This window comes from Photinus pyralis, unplaced genomic scaffold (assembly GCF_008802855.1).
Source record: "Photinus pyralis isolate 1611_PpyrPB1 unplaced genomic scaffold, Ppyr1.3 Ppyr1.4_LG1, whole genome shotgun sequence".
NCBI classification, from domain to species: Eukaryota; Metazoa; Arthropoda; class Insecta; order Coleoptera; family Lampyridae; genus Photinus; species Photinus pyralis.
Genome location: NW_022170249.1, coordinates 501,676 through 518,193, shown reverse-complemented (window position 1 = coordinate 518,193; position 16,518 = coordinate 501,676). Strand labels below are relative to the sequence as shown.

General features: G+C 35.6%; 1 long non-coding RNA gene across 1 annotated transcript; it reads right to left on the bottom strand.

Annotated features, from left to right (window-relative positions):
- Positions 1 to 14,108: 14,108 nt before the first annotated feature.
- LOC116161992 lies at positions 14,109 to 16,309 on the bottom strand. The gene is made up of 3 exons (XR_004143519.1): positions 14,668 to 16,309; positions 14,451 to 14,619; positions 14,109 to 14,394 (listed from the first exon to the last, which is right to left on the bottom strand). It is a non-coding gene; the product is annotated as an uncharacterized LOC116161992 (long non-coding RNA).
- Positions 16,310 to 16,518: the final 209 nt, after the last annotated feature.

Here is a 16,518-nt window from a genome sequence, read left to right as displayed (position 1 = left end):
AATTTATAACCGCATATTTGTGCAATTGCAGTATTCATAGCAATCTGAGTAAATTTTCGACCGCACCCTTATTAACCGTTTAAAAATCTAGTACTTCGTGTTTCGAAATTCGTCAAAAAATGACAGGTTTTTGACAGTTCTAGAAAAACAAACTTTCGTTGTGACGATTGAATCATTCAAAAAAAGATAATGCTCCATTTTTTTTCAAAATATGTTTTCAAATTTTCAGACACCATCAACACAAGGGAATTTTCCAAACTGTATAGGTGCTATAGACGGGAAGCACTGCCTAGTACAAGCACTTATTAATAACAGAAACGTATTTTTAGCGTAACACAACGAAGTTGAGGTAAAGCTTATGTGCTCGTGTTTCCGTCCGTCCCTCCGTTCCATCGAGATCTCGGCCCCTGGGCCACCTAGAGACTTCGGGTTTTCGCTAATTGATAGCTGTTATGGTCTATATTTGCCCAATTCGATCAGTTTCATTTAACTCCATATTTTGCGCAGACTGCGCAATGCCAACTTTCATATTTATGGGGATATTTCTTTGAAATTTTAGCCACAGACGCTTCTAGTAAAGGTAAACATTTCGCACATAGTAAAAATAATGTGTGGGCATGCGCAGTGATGTGTGGGCATACTGCGCAATGCCAAGTTTCTTATTTATTCTAGTAAAGGCAAACATTTCGCACATAGTAAAAATTATGTGGGCATACGCAGTGACTGCACAGGCTGCTCATAGCCAACTTTCTTATGTATGGCAATATTTCTTTGAAACTTTATTTTACTTATTTAACTCCTCTCTTTCTCTGGACGTGGACGTGCTTCAATATGCAGATTCGACATTTTGTGTTCTTTTGGTGACGATGCGTCGTTTCAATACTTTGTGTTACGCGGCAATACCCACGAGTGGGTTTTGGAACATTTTTTAATTATAAATCTATCATACATTTAGTGTAGTATTAATTTTGCATGAACAATCTAATGTTTGTAAATGTGGCTATATAACTAGAAATTTTCATAGTCCGGGAGCCAGCTGCCATTCTTTTATGACCAAAACTAAGAAAACTAAAATTATGCAGTATGATAATAATAATAATAATAATAATATATTTACCCTGCTATTGTGCTAAGCACTTACATTGGTCAAACTAGGAAATTAAATGACAAACTTTTACATAATAGTCTTTAAATGCTGTAGTTGGCAATTCCCTTGTAGCTAATGGAATACAGTTGTATAGAGTTTGAGCTTGCCAAAGGGCACCGTTTTGGGTAATAATTTGTACGAACCTTGAGTTTTGTACGTGAGTCATGTTGATGTCCATCGCAATTTGGTGGAAACTTGGAGATGTTGCGTTTAACATAGTGCACTGCTTCTAAAATGTATAAACATGGCAACGTTAAAATTTTTAAGTTTATAAAAGCGTTACGGCAGTCATCCCTAAAACCTAACCCAGAAATCACTCGTATAGCCTTCCGCTGGAGTCTAAACACTTTAGGCCATGAGCAACAGTGACCCCACACTAGAATAGCGTATCTTAATAAGCTTTCCACTAAGGCAAAGTATGCAGTTGTTACTACTAGACTAGAGACATTATCAACAAGCCTCCGCAAGAGAAAAATGTTTTTGCTTATTTTCTTATTTAACAGTTCACAATGAATTGAAAAATTTAAACGACTATCTATTTCACAGCCCAAAAATTTTGCACTTGGAACAGGGAATTTTTCACTACACGTATTTTTAAGAGAGAAATACATGAGTGCTGTTTTAGCGCAATTAACTTTTAATTTGTTACATTGGCACCAAATATTAATTAAGTTTAAGCTTTGGTTGGCAATGTTGAACGCTGTCTTGACATTTCTATCTGTAGTAAGGAGTGTTTCATCATCTGCATACAGGATACATGTAACGTTATTGGACAGGCACAGCGGTAGATCGTTGATATAAACCAAGAAGAGTAGTGGACCTAGAGTTGATCCCTGCGGTACTCCACTTGTTCATGGTTCATTTAGTACCGCCCTTTACTTAGAAGATTATAAAGCTTGGCTTTTAACAGGAAGAAATTGCAAAGAATGATTGATTATACTCAGAAATATGTAACTTTGAGTATAATTTCTTATTTAAAAGCCCAGGCAATGACATGTGCGATCTCTCTTCAAATTCAGATCCGTGAAAGTGGAATCTATCAAATCGAGAAAAGATCTACGGGTGAATTATGAGAAACACTTGGCCAATACAAACAAAAGATAGAAAATGAAGTTGGAAGATTACAAAAAGTTCAGGAACATCCACTACCAGTAAAGATCATAATGGTAGATCTGCAAAAATGCCTTCCTACTCCAGACTTACAGAATTCACAGAAGCTTTTATTCTGTTATTATGGGCATACAATGTAACTATTCATCATGCCATATCTAAAGAAATTTTTTGTATGATGTAGGATTAGAGCGTAGATACCAGGAGGAAACGAAGTGGCAACACTGCAGCTCAGTGGTTATGAGTAAGTACACAGAACGTCAATATTTTGTTGATATTTGGCATGAATGAGTTCATTTAGTAAAGTGCTTAAAAATGCTGCACGCTACCTAACCAAATAAACACCTAAACCGTATAGGTACATATTATATACTTACTTTTTTCCAACGACCGCAGTATAAACCAGTCACAATAAGAATTAAAAAATTTTTAATATCTCTGTACTATTGTAGCCATAGTCAATATATTATTAATGGTTATGTTTCGACGATATAGCGTGCCCTAGATAGGCGGTAGTTAAATATTTTCTGCTTTATCGATAAGTTTGTTGTCCTTGTAATTTCTCGCAAAGCTTCATTTAGAGACGAGTTGGAGAAGAGCGCAGCATCGGTTACTCGCCCGTTGGTGTCAACATTAATATGTCAGAAACACTAATTGGCGTCTACAGATGCAAGTAAAATGATGCTCCTTTATGTCCCTTTGTAATTAAAGTATTGTGAACCACTATGGGGCGCATTACGTCCCATTGATAGCACCACAACAATTTGGAAAGTCTTCTTATAAAAGTCACTTGTATTTGTTGTCAATTAAGTATTTTTTTGTTAAGTTAAAGGGATATCCAAATTTACCATAAGGGCACTGGTAGAATATTATCGCTTCAATTTTTGTTGGGAGTAGAGGCACACGTTTGTCACAGATTAAATGATGGCAACCGTCAAGCAAGTGCACTGTGAAGACAACACCTTTACATCTACACAACATGGAAGATCTGAAAAAAGCATATGTATAAATAAAATCATTTAACACTATTAAATCGTAAGGTATCTGAATTAAATGGGAGAAGGTTGATATTTGAAAATGTATTTCAAACAATTTTTTAATAAGAAAATAAAAATTCTCTACAACTTTGGTCTAGTAACTTTTAGTTTCTTTTACAATATTAGTGTACACAAAATTTGAGTGGTTTATTTATTTTATTTATTTATTTATTTATTTTGCCTTTATTTTTAAGTGGGCGGGGTTTCAGCCGAGGCTGCTCTACCAACCCAACCCACTATACATTTACAAATATCCATGCCCGAACCCGGATTCGAACCAGGGACCCTGTACCGCAGTCGAGTTTCCACTGAACTGCGCTACACGGGCCGACAACTGCGCTACACGGGCCATGGTTTATTCCTCGCAATAAAAAAAGATTATCATAAAAAAATTACAAGATTATTGCAAATTGTCAGATCATTAATATTTATGTATAGTTATGAATACTAAACAATAGTATTCGCTTAACAGCGCTGTAAAATCTTAAACAATGAATAAAATTTTGTAACGAAAATTATTTCTTGAAAAACCTCTCTAAAAATGGTCTGATGTAATTTTTTTGTAAAATGACCAGAAAAAAAGTTAGCCCTAACGACCAATTAAAAATGTTTTACAAAATGCTCATCAATTTTCATTTATAAGTTTGTTCTTTTTGGATCTACGACTAATACTGGACCAATGTTGTAGAGAATTTTGTTTTTATTAAAAAATGTGAGACCAATAGTTTGTCAGATAAACCATAAAATCCATTTGCACCCCGTTAAGTGCCCCAGCTGGTAAGTTGTACACGTAGAATTGATACCTACCAACTTTATTTTCAAATTACAGAGTTGTCTTATTCGACATGCCATTCCAACACATTTTGCATAAAAATCTACATATTATGCACCCCCATTACAAAACGTCTCCATGCACTCGATGAACTACGAGCAGCAATTACTGAGGAACTTGAAAGAATTTCACCTGAACCTCTGGAAAGTGTTTCGACAATATGAAGCGTAGTGTTGCCGTGAGACGAGATCGTCTCCTGGAGATGAGACCAAGTCAGAGTCTCTTCTCGAGCTGGTTCTGTCTCGTCTCGTTTAGTCTGGTTTGGTCTCGCCATACTATAAAAAATGACAAATCAAACTATCAAATTATCGGTGTCACGAGTAATCCAACTCAAAATAGGTTTACAGTCTGCTCATCTGCACTAAAGCAGAACGCTTTTAGCGAAAATTTCTAGGTATTGTAATTGCTGAGATCTCAGCCGGACACCCTGTCAGACAGCCAAGCAGCCAATCATAACGAACATAATAGCGTAATTTTTTCCAAAAATGTGCTAAAAAGAAGAGTATCAAATAATCTATTTTTGAGAGAAAAGTTTTGAAAAAAAATTAAAAAAGCATTTCGTGACGAGACTGAACCTCGGCGGCGTCACTAATGAAGTGTAGAGTGGAATTGTGTCGTTAACAACGGTGGACATTTTGAACAGTTTTTATAGTTTATTTACTTAATAAAATTGTAATATCGTAACTACAATTACTGTTTGCTGCTATAAAAAACATAGGGTAATAGTTATTTACATATGAGTATAGTAAATCAAGGTTTACGTTAACGAGTGAGATATTTACGCTGAGGCAGGAATTTCGAAACGAGTAACGTTAGCTGATTTAACATACAAATAATGTAAAACATTTTTTCTACTCATATTAAATAGGGGAGGGTGGGCCACCATGAGACAAAAATTGTATTTTATTTTTTTCTTGATAAACGATTAATTAATTCCCAAAAGTAAATATACCGGCTCAATCGCCCATGTTTTGCACACAATATCTATATTTTGTGATAGTGATAATAATCAAGGAAAATCCAAATCGACTTGTTTTCTTTTAAGTAACATTGTCTCATTGTGGCCCACTGGCGGGCCACCATGAAACAGCACTAGGGCCACAATAAAACATTTTTTGTACTCAAATGTGTATTTCGGTAAAAACCTTAACGAACACCAATAGCTGAAAAGTTTACAGGAAACTTAAAAATACAACGTTGCCGCTTTGTTGTTCCAGAAGATGTTTCTGGAGCAGGTAATATCATATTAATGTTCTCCAAAGCTACTGACGCTAAATCGGGAATATCAGGAAACATAAAACTATTAAAACATTTGAGGCTTCGTCTCAGGTAACTAACTTCAAAATCGTTTTCTTTGTCTTTTGCAGATATCACTTTTCCCACGTAATAAACGTCTTTTTTAGCAGAAAATTTCACCAAGAAAAAATCTCCCTCTCGTGGCTCACGATTAATCGTAGCCTCTTCCATATCATCATCAGGCTTCGGAGGCCATTCAATGTCATCTGAGCTATTATCAGAAATTTCCATTTCACTTTCAGACGTTTCTTCCACTTCTTTTTTACTTGTGAACACCTTTCTCACATGTGGTTTTTTCTTCTTGTTACGTTTCTCATTTTGTTTAGCTTCTATTAGATCTTTTTCAGGCGTATCTGTTGGAATTAAGCTTCGACCCTTTCGAATATTGCGTGTCTTTTTCCTTTCTCCCGCTTTTGGAAACCCCTCGAATTCTTGTGGAGAAATAAATGGTTTTGATGCTCCCCTGACATTGGATGTTGATGGTGTGCATGTTGATGGGATGCATGTCGACGGTCTGCATGTTGATGGTGGTGGGGTTGAATGTCTGATTGAGGATAAAGTGATGCTTTCTGCTGATGGCGTCGTCTGCTCATGACTTTTTGTGTTGGGATCTTCTCGATCGGTTACAGCACTAACCAAAAAATCATCGTCTGTGAAAATATTTCGGTCAAAGGGAAATATTCCGGTTTTTCGGAAGTCAGATTTTATATTGCTTGGAGTCATTGCACGATCATGCGCCACTCCAACACAGCCAACAATATCGTAAATGGTAAGAGGAATGTCTGGGTGATGTAACAACCAAGAATCGACTGCTCTGTTATAATGTGCTTTAAACGAAGCAAACACCGACACATCCAGGGGCTGCAGCTTATTGCTGCAATGCGGTGGTAATGTTACAATAGTCACACCGTGATCCTTCGCCAAATTCAAGGTATTGATGGTCAAGTGACTTTCATGATTGTCGAAAATCAATATAGTGGGATTTTCCTTAGACGATCCAGAATGATGGATAAAGTGCTGCATTGCATTTACAAAGAGTTCGCCATTCATCCATCCACTTGGATTGGCCAAACCAAGAGTTCCTGGAGGAGCGCCGTTAATCATTGGTGGTTTAAAATATTTGCGGGGGAAAACCATTACTGGTGGCAATGAGTTTCCGGTAGCACTAACGATGCAGCCTGTAGTAACCAATACTCCCCTCTCACCACTTGTAATTTGACTCACTTGCTTCATGCCTTTTTGTGCTATTACTTTTTTTGTTTTTTGGACAGTCGTTGTTCCTGTTTCGTCAAGATTGTACACACGGCTACCATCCGCAAATAGTTCTGAACGAGAATAGACTTCTTCAAGGTTGTTGAAAAATTTATCAACATTGTGTTTATTAAAAGAAGTGGCTCTTGACATGCTACAGTTCTCCGGTTGTCTAATGCTGACTTCAGGATTTCGTTTTATAAACGCTTGCATCCAGTCAATGCTGGCTCTTTTCGAATCTTCCCATGAAGGATGGATTGGAATCGAATTTATCTTTGCCATCTCATATGCCAATTTTCTCACATCTATTGTAGATTTTCCGTAGCACATTTTTGAACAACGTAGAATATAATCTACTAACATTTTTTCCTGCTCTGAGGTAAAAATTAATCGTGATTGATAATTAGGCTTCATTGTGACTTCCTCCAGTGATTTATTAGGGTCAGCTAAGCTTCTTAACATATCTAAACAAAGTCTGGAATTTGACGTTGTTATTGCTTGCAGCAACACGTAAAGATACGTTATGTCGGACAACTTCTTCCACAGCACGTTTCATAGAAGCTTCGGAAAAGTTGCCTTTCTCAGTTTTCCGTTTCCGACCTCTAGACATCTTTGGCTTTCCGCTGGACCTGACATTTAAAGCAACAATGTTAAACATCTGTAAAATTACTACTTGTTTGTTATAATATAATATGGGTCACAGTGAGACTTGTCTCATGGTGGCCCGAAATAATCGTCTCTAAGTGGCCCAACAGTGCCAGGACGGCTTTTTATAGGTTATATTTTTGTCAAGACCACGATGACTTAAACTTCTCACATAACAATATTCCTAAATAGATGCTTAATGAAACTTTATATGGTACTTACTCATACTTTCCCACAAAACGTCCAAAAAACACACGTGCAACTCATCCCCAGAAAAACTTCACTAACCTCGAAACAATAAAACCGCGAAAATAACCGGCTTTGATGCAGGGTTCGGTTATAAGTTCGTTTACAGTTTGCTCTTAGGTTCATCCATTAGCCACTAGATGGAACATATCCAAACTGTAAAATTGATGAAATAAAACGCATGTTTCAAGGTGGCCCGTGTCTCATAGTGGCCCACCCTCCCCTAATAGGTAGAATACTGATGCGTTTTTAATTGAGAAAGTTATCTATTATTCAATATGTTTTCATTATTCAACTGTTGTCAGCCAATCGTATTCCGAGTTTGTCATTACTCTTCAGGTCACATTGTAGGGTTGCCTTGGAAACATGTGTGTAGCAAAAATCAAGATCTCGGATCGTGATAAATTCAGATGTCAAACATTAATGTCAATCAAACAAATTACGAGAAATCAGTTTTGTGAAAATTACGTGAAAATGGACAGTAGTGTAATCATGATGAGCAGTGACGACGATATATTTCTAACTCATCCGGATTTTACGTACATTGCTAATTTTGTCAATTGTTTGAGGTCATAATAAAACCATTATGCATCATGTTATTATTACTGTAATTATTGAATACAAGTAGAAAAAGTATAGTATTTAACTCGTGAGAAAGACATTATTCACTCAGATAAATTACGCCACTCGTCTTCGACTCGTGGCGCAAATCTTATCTTCGTGAATAATTGCCTTTCTCACTCGTTGAATAATATACTATTATTTCATACTGCCCTGTTTTTTATTTAAATGCCATACAATTTTTGATTAGAATGTGTACGCATTCAAATGAAAGCAAAAGTCGATCACTTTTTTGTTTGATCTGACCGTAGTTTGACACATTAATAGGTATATGGTTTTAGATGGATGTCAGTTGATGTTGCTAGGCAACATTTCCAGTCTGGTAAAAATTTTCAGTCTGGTAAAATGGATTTACCAGACTCAAATGGCTCAGGGAAAGCCGCGATAGTATGAAATAAAATACTTTGATTATGCAATAACGAAATGACTTACTTTCTTGGGGTATGCAACGCTTACAAAACACGCTACTGCACTGGCCACCCGCAAGCAAACCGGCACAATACGCACCACTCTCATCATCACCAGTGTATGAATAGGCGACCCTATTAACATCCCTTTGCAACTCCTCTCCGAAAGGTCTTCTATCATTTTCCAAACCGAAGAAGTCACTCGGAGTTAAATGAAAAAATTTGCACATATTAAATGTGCAGTTCTGTATACAAATCATAAACCTATGGAAGTATTTGCAGCCTGCACGGTGGCAAATATAAAATGAAAAATCTTTGCACATGGGCATGATCAACAATTCAAAACGGCTCGAGTTTAAAACACTACACTAGACCTAGACTGTGGATATCAATAAGTGCGACTAAACTGAATATGAATAAGTTAACGACTAAAGCAGAAACCGACACGCAATGGAAGGACTGGTTGCAGTTTCACTTTCCTGCAAATGCAGCACATTCCTCCCTTCCTCCGCATGATCTCAATGTACTATTGTAAATTAGAATTTAGAAATGTTGCTAATGGCCAACTACCAAACCGCTTTAAACTATGTTATTAGTTTATACCTAATCAAATAATACATACAGATTTTGTAGCATCTACAAAGGTACACTAAATTATTCGATCAGTCCAATTCTTGCCTCTTGCCGGCACATAGGACACAATTTCAAAACTGTCCCGTCTCGTAGAGTACGATACATATCCAGCCTATTGGCACATGTGCGGCAAATGATGTGCCTACACTCTATCAAAAATGAGAGTTCACCGTTTTTTAAAATATCTTTGCATACTGGGCACTTAAGTAAGTCACTTCTTGTGGGATTACTATGACTAAACTTGCAGCCTACCCCTAACTGGCAATCCCCGTTTTGATCGAACACGGGCCGGTACTTTAAGTCGGTCTATCTCGCTTTGGATCGCTGCACTTACCACTCCATGCTTCGAATAAACTGCATAATCGCCTTTGGAGCAGTGTATAAACCCACAAGTAAAAGCAAATTTACAGAATTATTTTGATAACTAATCAAATAAATCAAAATATTCAGTATTTTCTGGGTTACATCTTTTACAAATCTTTGAGGGTGAATATTTACAATTTCTGTTAAAAATGAAAAATCTCTTAAATATGAGTGTGCTACCAACTTTTTTGATATTCACATGTATTTGTTGTTGATTTTTTGATGTGGGTAAATCTGTTTGAGTGTGTGTTTGCGTCTTAAATGTTTTGTATAGATTGATGACAGATTTTTTGTAGGAGTTATTCTGTGCGATCTGTAAATTAAAATTAAATTTCCTTTTATTGCCCAACAGAAAAACAAACATTCCAATTACAAGACAATACCTACGAAGTTATAAGTAATACGAGTAAGAGTGTGCACAAATGTAATAATATCTTACACCTTAATGTTATATAACAAAACAACCAAAAACGAAATAAAAGAAAATTAATAAAATGAAATGAAAACTACTAATGCATTGTATCGTATTTTACAATTAGCAATTTCTTTAGCTTCCTAAGGGTATTAAAATGTATATCGTCATACCGAGTAATTCTCTTGAGTGAACATTTGGCATGTCTCTCTGGATGACCTAAAAGCAGTGTTTAATAACTTCATGTAAGGTAACGAGATTGCCTATTCGGAATTGAACAAATAGCTTTGTGGAAAAACTACCCCAACCATTACATAACTATCCCTACCTTTTGGTAACTTCAAAACATCCGACACTTCCTTTACATCCACATGTTTTGTTGTAATATGACGGCCAAAGCTGCATACCAATTTACTGCAGTAGGAGCAATAGTATTGCTTACACCGACCCTTAGATGGGAGCACTTTGATGTTCCTTTGGTCTACTTTATGGATATGATGAACTGAAAACAAATTTATTTGTTGTACTTGGTGGACTAAGTCAACGTGTTTTGTCTTTCATTTAAGGAACTAATGGCCCTTTGCACCGACAAATTTAAGCTGAACTTAGCTTAAGCGTAGCTTAAAATCCATGACGACCATTGTCTTAATAATCGTTGTCATAGATTTTAAGCAACGCTTAAGCTAAGCTCAGCTTAAATTTGTCGGTGCAAACGGCCATTAAACACACGTTAGTGGGTATACCGGGTGGTGCCTAGCGCGACGCAGCATAGGGATTTCAATGGTAATTTCTTTGTAGTCAAGTACTAGCTCCCCTAATTATTTTAGAGCAAAAGTCTAAATATGTTTCTTTTAGAGAAAAAAATACTGCATCTGTTCATACTATTAATTATAATTTTCCGTTTTTCAAAACCGTAGAAATCGACAAAATCAAAAGGTTCATTTTACAATAAATCAAATATGCCTTGGAATTTCCTAAAAAAACAGCGATCACGTTTCATTATTTGCCTTTGACGTATATTAAATTTATACTTTTTTATAAGTTAGTTAAAGAACTGCAAGTGCAATAACGTTCAAAATGTCCCTCAAAACCATCAGGAAAACGACAATACATTCAACGTTTTGACTGCAGTAGCGGAAAATCCGAATATAAGTTTAAGAACAAATCTTCTTCAAATCAGTTTTTTTTCCTCGATTATGTAGGTACTTTGGTTCGGAAAATGATAAACAGATAGTATCTGATGCAGATGCAGCATACATTCTCTAAAAAAACATTACTCTAAGATGTCTTTTATTGCATGAGTTAGTTCGGCTACTGTACACATTTATAGAAAATCCCGAAACAAGTCAAATTTAAATTATAAATTTACATTCTTAAACGTAAAAATGTGATCCCTACATTCAACCTCCTTCGAGTGTCAGTTACAAATCCCCAATTTTTTAACCCTGCAGAAGTGGCGCTATATATAATAACATGAGAGGTGGCGCCAAGTCTGAGAGACTTGAGATTAAAAACATATTTAGAATTTTTTTTTTCAAAAAAAGAACGTAACATGACTAAAAAAATAATTTATTGGTCAAATATAATACAAAATATCAGTAAAAAAAATTATATTGGCTTTATAAATAACAATACGATAAACGAAAAATAAATATTTCTAGCTTAAAATTAACAAAGATAATGGTCAAATGACAGGTTAAAGTATGTTTAGGTTTTGGAATAACTATGAAAAAAAGGTTTCACTGATTGCCTATAGAATCTAAACAAGGTTCACACAAAGCTTTCAAGTGGGAGAGACAAACAAATTTGTTACACTTTTTACAAAAAAATCTTGTTTTAGAGTCCTTCACACAAAAAAAGCATCTCTTTCGAGTTCCTGGAGTAATCTGTTCTGTGGGCTGAAAGTTGGAAGATGTTCCAGCATATTCTTGTCTTCTGTCCCGTACTGCTCGTGGTACATTTGTTTCACAAGAACGACGAATTAAATATGGTTTTGTCAGTTCTATTGCAAGTTTCTTTAGATATAATCTTCTTATCATTGAATATTGTTTATTATTTGCTGCATAAATCAGTTGCGAGTTCACGCCTGCTATATTTAGTAAAGCATATAAAACAACCATTGGCCATCTTCGAGTATTCCTTGCTACATTGTAAGTGGCGCACAACTTGTCCAAATTGTCTACACCGCCTTTGGTACTATTATAGTATGTTATTATTTCAGGTTTGAATTTATCCTGAGTTAATTTGTCGATGGCATCATCATGGTGTAATGAAGAGACTAAAATGACGTTTTTATATTTTTTTGGAACATACGAGACTACTGTTAGATCTTCCTGGAACCCAAACATGGAGGTACAGATATCGCGATTTCTTGTGTTAACAAACTCTGGTGGAAGTTCCCTTTTGTTCTTTTTTATGGTACCGACGAATGTTATGCTGTGTAATTTCAGCAATTCAACAACTAAGGGTATGCTGGTAAACCAGTTGTCACAAGTAAGGTTCCTATTCGTTCCAGATATGGGTTCTACAAGGCGTAAAACAACGCTAGAAGGAGAATTATTCATTCTGAAAGGACCCTCGGGTTGTTGACCCACATAGATTTCTAAATTTGCACAGTATGATGTGGAAGCATCGACAAGAGCAAATATTTTCACGCCGTATTTATTTGGTTTGCTGGGAATGTATTGCTTGAAGCCGCATCGTCCTCGAAAGGCTTCAAGCTTTTCGTCTATGGTTGCATTGACTCCTATACAGTAGGCATTCTTACAGTTTTGAACAAAACGATCGAAGATAGTTCTTATCGGTGCCAACTTGTCAATTTTCTTCCTTTCATCCCTGGTTGAGAGATCATCGAATCTTAAACAGTTTAGGAGAAATCGAAAACGCTGTTCAGACATTGTTGCCCAGAATCTTTCAACTCCAGTTCCTTCTCTGTCCCAAATTTCTTTTGTGTTTAGTCTGCTGCTTTTGATAGTTCCAGCTAAGTATAATAATCCAAAAAGGGCCTTTATTTCAACTAGGTCTGTGGGTTTAGCTGCTCTGGTTCTAGTATAGTTTTGGGATACGTTACCTATAAATAGGTTTGTATTTTCAACAATTTCTGTTAGCATTGCATCCGTAAAGAACAATGACCAGCATTCTTCTTCAGAAAGAGCATTTTTTGCATATTTTCTCACTCCAGGAAGACGTACAATAATGTTTTCCCGTCTTGTTCTGCACGTTTTCTTGATACAATGTTTTCTCCACTTCGTAGAACCATTCTTTCCAAGAAAATGAGGAATTCGAGGAATTTTTTCAGGTGGAATATTTTCATCATCATCATCACAATCTTGTTCCGACTCACTATCAGTATCTCTTTGTTCTATAACATCATCCTCTGTAGCTAGTTCTAATTCATCATCGTCTAGTTCTTCTACGCTATTTAATTCTTCCCAAAGTAATCGCAATTCCTCTTGTTGTTTCTCCCAACTCATCTTTTCTAAAAAAAAATATCTAGAGGGAACACAAATATAACGATTCTTGTTATATCATTTGTATAACATATTAATATTACAAATAATTTTTCCGCAAAGTATGTACTAAGCAAATAAGACAGACAAAGTGATAAAATACTTACCTAAATGAAAAAGTCACAATTTCACTTATCACTACGTACAAAAATAGTAACACGAGCGGTGGCGCCAAGTTTGAGAGACCTTTTGTTTAATAATTCGCTTGTAATTCAAGCTAGAACCCTACTACGTGTTAGGCCACTATTAGAGCTCACTTTATGAAGGTACTAAACTGGACGAATTTTTGCCGACCAGAATCGAGAAATGGCGAATGTTTGAATTATCGCCGGGTCTGTTAGACTTGGCGCCACCTCCGGAAGGTTAAATGGAAAGTCTAAAAGGTCTCTTCATTCTCTAACCAAAAATGTTATTGTTTTCAAATTTATTGCAAAAATTCACATAAAAAAAATTAATTACAGAATTTCGGTAACCAGATGATTTTATTTTTTTATATAAATTTTAAAACAATACACTTTTGGATAGAGAATGAAGAGACCTTTCAAACGATACATTACCAGTCCATATTGAAAAATGTAAATTTATAATTTAAAGTTGAAGTGTTTCAGGATTTGTCTACAGTAAACGAAATTGTCCACCCTGTAGGATTCATAAAGAAATATGGTTAAAATAGTGTATGAAGGTAGTCTATTTGAGGCTTGAGTGTAATATATAATTTGGAGAATAGTAACTTCCTCTTGACTTCAAAGACTTGAATTTTAAGCTACAACGCGATAAACCAATAACGCGGCAAACTAAAAGAACGGTAAGCGAACAAGCGTTCAACTTCACTATAACGCGGCTTACTACAACGCGGCAAACGGCAAAAAGCAAGCTTGTGGAATTCTGGAAAAATTAATACACTAATTACAAAAAAAAATTTATATTAATGGTATACTTACTATGCATATAAATAATTTAAAGGGATATCCAAATTTACCACAAGGGCACTGGTAGAATAGTATCGCTTCAATTTTTGTTGGGAGTAGAGGCACACGTTTGTCACAGATTAAGTGATGGCAACCGTGTTATTAAAGACAACACCTTTACATCTTACACAACATGGAAGATCTGAAAAAAGCATATGTATAAAGAAAATCAACACATGCAGAAAAATACCTATCGTACAAAGTATCCGTTTTCTCGACTCAACAATGGGTAGGTATCTGAATTAAATGGGAGAAGGTTGATATTTGAAAATGTATTTTTAATAAGAATAAAATTCTCTACAACTTTGGCCCAGTAACTTTTAGTCGTAGAAGTTATTAACTTGACTTTCCACCACAATAATCGAGACTATATTGTGTAGAAAGGTCAGTCCGAGAGCTAATCTTCGAACTTCCAAAGAAAGATGTTCAAACCGTGCGTTGAATAGTGAGTTATCATAGCCTTGAGGAGGGTCAACTCCATCGCACTTAAATGAGAAATATTTCAATCCGTCAATTTTTTGGTGCAATGAATCGGAGTGAAATTAATAATACATTTTTTATTATTGTCTATATTTTCTTATTGCAAATGTTTCTAATGATGTGTATTACTCATTTAAGATCCGCGTTGGTTGGGCAACAAGTTTTTCTGCCAAAAACCGTATCAGAATTGCTGTTTTTCTCTAAAAATTTAAAAAATGGCATGATTAATTTTATACTATGAGTGGGGCGACTTTGATCACCACTTAACCGTTACTGTAGTTTCATACCTCTAAAGCTAATATAGTGATCAATCTAACCCTGATGAAAGTTCATCGATTGGTTCGAAAGTTATCTAAAAATATTCATTTTGGAGTGGGATTGATCACCCAGGGTGGATTTGTTCACTATAATAGACTATAGTTTTTTTTTTATTTCAAACAGGATTTTAACATTATTTATTAAGAACTTAAAAATACATCCCAAATAAATGATAATCTCAAAAAAAAACAAAACAAATGAAACAATTGTATTGGTGGATACATATTTGAATCAAATGAAACAAGTTTACAATAATACCTAAAAATACATACAACCACATTTCCTTAATGTGTATTTGCTTTTCAAAGTTATATCTAACGTAGGTTTCGGTGGTCTCAACACCAGGTTCAGGTAATATTGCCATAATATCGTCAAATCCGATCAAGAATTCGTCTCCTTCTTCTGGTTTAAATACAGTCTTTTTTTCTGTCTACGCTTTTCATTCTTAAGACCTCAAACTCATTTTCTTGAACATTCTGCACTACTACAACGTAACGATATATAACCGTGTTCCTCATTCCACCTAACACTTTCGCTCTAGTAAGAGAATGTCCTCTTTTTTATTTTATCTTTATTGTCCATCCGCAACAAAATCGTTTGGAGCAATTGCGGAAAATCTTTTTTTGTCAATCGATGAATGAGTGGGATATGTTTTCTTCCAGTCCACGAGAACTTCTCTCCAGGCCATTTTAAACGGTCTAAAAAACCCACATCTAATGGTTGACAAAGATGGGTCGCATTTTTTGGGAGGCAGACGAATCCAATGTCATTTTCTTCGCATAATCTTATTACCTCCTCTGTAAAATGTGAAGCTAAGTTATAATAGTGGGTCTGGCTTGGCGCTGCTTTCAACAAAACCCGCCGCATAAACGGCCAGCTAAACTCAGTGTTTTTAAATATGGAAGCAAGAGAAGGTTCAAAGCAGTGAAGTTCGTTCTGGGCAAGACAATCTCCGTGCGATATGGTTGAGCGCCACCCAATTTCTAATGTACACTATCAACTCACCCTGCATAAAATTGGGAAGATACAGGATGCACAATAACCACAAATGCAAATCAAATGGTTCTATATTGCTGGTTGCTTTCAAATAAATTGCAAAATAATATATAAGTGAAATTACACACTGCACAAATCATAAAACCCCCCAATTAATTCCCAAAAATTATATTCCAGTTCAAAAATGATTGCCCCCCAATTACTGTTCCTTAATGATCGTTAAGATTGATAAATGAATCACACATAT